General features: G+C 27.5%; 1 long non-coding RNA gene across 1 annotated transcript; it reads right to left on the bottom strand.

Annotated features, from left to right (window-relative positions):
• Positions 1 to 2,126: 2,126 nt before the first annotated feature.
• LOC133037355 (uncharacterized) lies at positions 2,127 to 4,285 on the bottom strand. The gene is made up of 5 exons (XR_009687457.1): positions 4,095 to 4,285; positions 3,881 to 4,007; positions 2,785 to 3,651; positions 2,532 to 2,649; positions 2,127 to 2,446 (listed from the first exon to the last, which is right to left on the bottom strand). It is a non-coding gene; the product is annotated as an uncharacterized LOC133037355 (long non-coding RNA).
• Positions 4,286 to 6,065: the final 1,780 nt, after the last annotated feature.

Below are 6,065 nucleotides of genomic sequence, written 5' to 3' on the forward strand. Positions count from 1 at the left end.
CATAAAAGTGGGTATAAATTAAAGAGTTGTAAAATAAAGGTAAAAGTTAAAATATGAAACAAAAAGTGGGTATAAAGTGTAATTTTCTCTTACATATACTGTGCGGTTGGACTTGTTTTATGTGTAATATAACACTATTATTAGGTTTTTGCAGGCCCATTAGAGTTGGCCTTATAGTTAGAGCACTCTCAATTAGTGCTTTATAATAGCTAAAATGTAAAATTTTTAAAGCATGATGCTAAATATTAGCTCCATCAAGTGAGGTAAACTCATCTTTATTTTAGCTCAAGATTTTGAGCTAATTCTTTATTTCACATTTAACTACATGAATAGTGGTTCTTTAAAAATTTTTTAATATTATTTTGACTTTTCTAATCACATCATACACATATTACCCATATACTAGAAGAAAGTTACGTGCAAGGCACGTATATTTAGTTTTATGTTAGGTGATACTTTTTACTTTATTTAAAAAAGATACAATAAATAATTAAAGAAAAAGATTATTAATTATAATTTAAAATTATTTTTAACATATATTCTCTTAATATAAATAGTGGTGTTGCAAATTAAAAATAAATACTGAATGTAATATATTAGTGATTTTGATTTAATGAATTTGTAAAACACTTGAAAAAAGCTTAATAATCTAACTACAAATCATTCTTAAATTAATTCAAAAATAAAACAAAAATTAATGGTCAAATAATAAAGCAAACACAACTTAAAATTGTGTAAAATAAAAAAAAATAAAAAAATAATTACTAAATTGTTGATAATTAAAAATAGGCTAATTAGCAATTTTTCCCCCCGAACTTTGACATATAAAAAATCATGCCCCCTGAACTTTTTTGGCCGTTAAAAATTCCCACTGAACTATTGAGATTGTTAAATTTAAGGACTTTTGTCTAATTTCATTCAATTTTACTGTTTCAAGTACTAAACCATGCTCCCCAGACTTTGATATCTACCAAATCATGCTCCTCAAACTTTTATATGTATTAAATCATGCCCCTTAAACTTTCATCCATGTTAGAATTTTTTTACTAAAATTAGATAAAAATCCTTAAATTTAACAATCTTAATAGTTCAGGGGGAATTTTTAACGGCAAAAAAGTTCAGGGGCATGATTTAGAACATGTCAAAGTTCGGGGGGAAAAATTGCTAATTAGCCTTAAAAATAACATCTGTCTAATAACTATAGAAAAAAAAATAAGGATACTCTTAATGGTTGGGTTTTAATCTTATTTTACTTCGGCAGAGACAATAGTGTAATGTTTATATTTTTCACTTTTCATCTATCGGTCCATATATAATTGAATTATCTATTTTTTTCATAAATAATTCGTACATGGAACAAATTTAAAGTTTAAATGTAGCAAATTAAATATGACTATAATCATACTAATTGACCAAAATAGAGTAGTACTAATTTATTTTGTACACACTAACGGCTAAGTTAAAGCCAAAATGAATAATACTTTGAATAGAGTAAGCAATGGACAACCTAGAACATATTTTAGAATTTTGATATTTTCAGCTATTTTCTTATCATATTTTGAAAGAGGTAAATTCATTGTGCATCAATTTAATTTTGTTAATTTAAAAAATGGGAACAAAAAATATGCCAGAATCATAGAACATATTCAGCTCTTTTTCTTAATACTTGTTAAATTAACAAGCCTTGGTGCATTCGCGAATCGATATTGATTTAAGAATATAAATGCACCTAAGATTAACTTTGGTGCAATCCAGAAATATTTAGTTTTATAATTAGTTTTATGCGTGTTTTATTGTGGATATAGGATGTCAATTTCCCTTTCCCTTTTCTGAAGTCCCCAACCTAATATAGAGGGGATCAATTGGAATGATTGTTAGGTAATAATGTATAAAGCTGATTTTGGTTCAATTAGAAAACCGATACATTAAGATTCAATAACCAAAATAATAATTTTGCTTCAAAAAATAACCAAAATAATATCCATGAGCACCATGTTGTTGTACCATTAAAGACTCAGACATTTGTATCAAGTATCAATTGATTCTGCACAACAAATTGAATAGAACGTTCATATGTAAAACCAACCCATTTTCTCTCGATAGGAAAAAAAACAACAAAACAACCCTAAATGATTAAGTTAGTTGAGTTAGTATTTTTTATAAACTCAGAATGTTACAAATTTAGATTTTAATCCTTAATCTTACTTTACTTCTAAAAGAAAATGAAGGGAGTATATTGTATGGTCATTGAGATCTGTAAGACCCATCAAAAGCATAGGAACAAGAGAATATATTTCTGAATTTTTTATTACACGCCCCACCTAAACATAGTATATGAATTACAATAGCTATAGAACAAAGAACTACTATATGAATTAGAGGAAAAAAATTGTTGAAGTGTTATTTGCCTAGCTAGCTGGACTTTTGGATGGGTATTTGTCTAAACCTGCATTCATAAAACAAAATTAAATTCAAACATAAAATATTTTACCAAAAAATTAAATAAAAAATTCAGAAGCACGGGGAAAGACCTGAGACATCTTGGAAAATCTTAGGGAGACACAGGGAAATTTTCTATGAGCATTGTACCTCATTGCACCAAGTAATAATCACTACTTTGATTTGTTCACCAAGCTTTATCTTCAAGACCTTGCCAAATTCATTAAACTAATGTTTCATATAAAGAATTAACTTATAATTGGAAAAAAAAACAAAAAAAGCAATCATAATGAGTAAAAAAAATGCTCCAATATATATTTATATATATAAGTAAAAGTTAAATACCTTTAAGAGACATGGAAGAACCAACTTCACACCCTGAGCAGTGAGCACTGAGTTGCAACATTATTGCACGGCAGCGCACATTCAGCAGCATCACAATAACCTGATCCGAGAAGAAACCACAAGTAACAGTAATAGTTGAATCACATAAAAAAACATATAAAGAATAAAAGTTAACATTTATAAGTATATCATGAAATATGAAGGCAGAATTGTGTAGCCACTCAATTGCAAGTGTTGCACAAAGATACTCAAATCCAAACAAGGTTCCTTCAAAACATTTATAAGCTAAAAGAAAATGTTAATTGGTGTTAGAATATAATAAATCAAAATGGTAACTTAATTATTACAAAAATGGTAAATAAAATATAGGGGCAAAAATCAAAATTACAAGCAACTTCCCATCACTTTTTTTCTTTCCTCATCGTAGAAAAATTGCTAAAACTACTATAATGAGATAATTATATTTAGTAGACGAAAGTTGCTCCACAATGCTCCACCACTCCATTTGAGCAACTATTTTCCCACTCAATGTTACAATTGTTTTTTTGTTCTTGCACTCACAGTCACATTTGATGATGATGCACTCATCGATTATCTCACTATCGTTGTCGCTATCGAAAGCCACCAACTCCGTCGCAGTAAAATGATCGCAAGACATTGTTGTGCCCCTTACAGTTCTATTGGGCCTCCGCGCAAGCCATGCAACCTGTAGGATTGATAGAGACCAAGCGAGCGGCAGATGCAGAATGCGAATCGTAATACTTCAAATTAAGTTTAAATCGAATTCGGTTTCTAAAAAAAAAAATTGAAATATTTTTAATAGATGTGTTAAGAAGTCCCTGATTTCATTTTGATGGCGATACAAACCTGCAAAGAATACCAACTCCATAATATATTTCTTGGCATTAAATCAAATTCTAATGTTGAATTATTTTCACAAAAAACTTATTCCTTTCTTTATTTTATTTTTCTATTAGAAAAATCAAATCGTAAAACATGATGTTGAGTCTCTTCCAACTAATGGGAGGGAGAAAAAGAAAAAAAATCAAAACCTTTTTTTTATGCTAGATCCCTACCATAGATCTATATTTCCTACCTCGATATCTCTGGATCCTTCAACAGAAAACTGTTCATTCAGGGATTGTAATTGCAATTGGCTTGTCCATCGTCTCTTCACATATTTGATGAAAATTTTACATCATCAGTATTTCGAAGCCATGAAACTGTAAATTTAGAAGAATAAAATTAAGAAAAATTAAGAGATAAAAAGAGAATGAATAAGAAAAGAAGATGAATAGAGAGATGGCAACATCAGCATAAAGGGTTCTGGCTGTAGGAAACTTCGGTAGTCTTGCGAGCGTGCTCGAAGAAGAGAAGACCATCGTAGTCGCTCTGGCTATGGGTTCTTTCGCTGTACGGAAGCTTCGACAGGCTGGTAAAGGTTGTGTTGGAGGCTAGGGTTTAATTTGTTAGATTGGTAGGATTATTTAGCTAAAATTAATCAATTATAATTAATGTTTTCTGATCAGAATAACGTTAAATATAGTCACATTTTATATATAAAAAATATTTTAAAAAAAAGTCACCCATAAATTTCTCATAAACCAAGAATTCATAAGATGATTTTTTTAATTTAAAAAAAGATTATTAATATTTAAAAGATTTTTTAATTTTTTGGTTTTAATTATTGGGTTTATTTGTTAACGGGAGATCAAACCTATTAACATAGTTAAATTTAACAGAATATTCTTTTAAAAATAAGTATATTCTGTTAAACCAAGAATTGTCGTTAGATAGGCACTTTTAATATATAAAGATATAATATTTTATTTACATATATATAATATTTTATTTATAAATATATTATTTAAATGAAATTAAAAAAGAAAAATAAACAAGTTTTTGTATGATGTAATGGAAAAGTTCTAGGTAAAATAAAAAAAGTGAAATTTTAATAATGTATCTTAAAGAATAAAGTAGAGAAATTGTTGTGAGTACTCTTAGCGGTTTCTTTGGAAATTAATTAATATACCTTACCTATTTTCCAACCGAACTTTTTCAGTTGCAAAATTCAAACATAGGTAGCATAAGTACGTGTTACTGTGTAAAATTTTAACATTTTTTTTAAATAAAAATTGAGATAATATAGGTATAGTTAAAGGTAAAGGTATAACATTTATAATGTATGTAACTAATAACGGTTAAATATTTACCAACATGTAGTAAAAAGTCTTCAAATTTACAAATATATCAGGAAAGGTATATCTTTAATCAAAAGAAAGTTAGTTGAATAATTTAATGTAGAATCTAATTCTGTATGAAATCAATAAACTTTGGAAGCAATTCTTTGCCTACAAATTAATTTAAGAATACATTTATGAGGACGAATAAACGAATACTTTTAGTTAAGTCATCAACTACTGTTGCAGTCTAGTCTAGGGTTGCTAAAACAATGTGAATGTTATGGTCTCAGCTTCAAATTACCTTTGTGCAGTTGCTACGTATAAGAATGGGAAAGTTGCAATTAGAAACCCACTAGAAACCTAAGCGGATCAGGCTCACATTATTTTTGGAGACAAAAGATGGGTTGGATTGGGCCGTAAATGGGTTTCACAATAAGTATTAACATAGGGAAACTTACAAAAATATTACAATTTGGATTAAATTTTACTAAAATACTACGGAAAGGTTTTCAAAAATATTGTGTATTTATAAAACACCAGTAAAACACAAACAGAACAACTCAAAACAACAGTAGAACAACTAAATAACACTAGAACACCAGTGAAAACTTAACACAGTATACTGTAATATGAAACTTATAAAAAACACAGTAAAAAAGTAAAAAATACCGTCTGATAGTATTTTTGTAAAAAAATAGCAAAAATTAGTATACTATGTAAATTTCCCTAAAAAAAAACTAAGAAAAATCGCATGTGTGTTTTGGATGGGGCCAGAGTCACCTTAGACTTGTATATCTATTCTATATAAAGTGTGTCTATATAACTGAATTCTTGCGTTTATGAGAAATTCATGGATAACTTTTTTTTAAAATAATTTTCTATTCAAAAATAATATATTTTTTTTTTATTAAGATGTATTTTAATATTAATTTTTAAATAAATTAATATTACTTTTAAATTTTAATTGGATTTATGAAAAATTTATGGGTAACTTTTTTTTTAAATAATTTTCTATTCAAAAATAATAATTTTTTTTTATGAAGATGTATTTTAATATTAATTTTTAAATACATTAATATTACTTTTAAATTTTAATCG

Source organism: Cannabis sativa, chromosome 4 (genome assembly GCF_029168945.1).
Source record: "Cannabis sativa cultivar Pink pepper isolate KNU-18-1 chromosome 4, ASM2916894v1, whole genome shotgun sequence".
Taxonomy (NCBI): Eukaryota; Viridiplantae; Streptophyta; class Magnoliopsida; order Rosales; family Cannabaceae; genus Cannabis; species Cannabis sativa.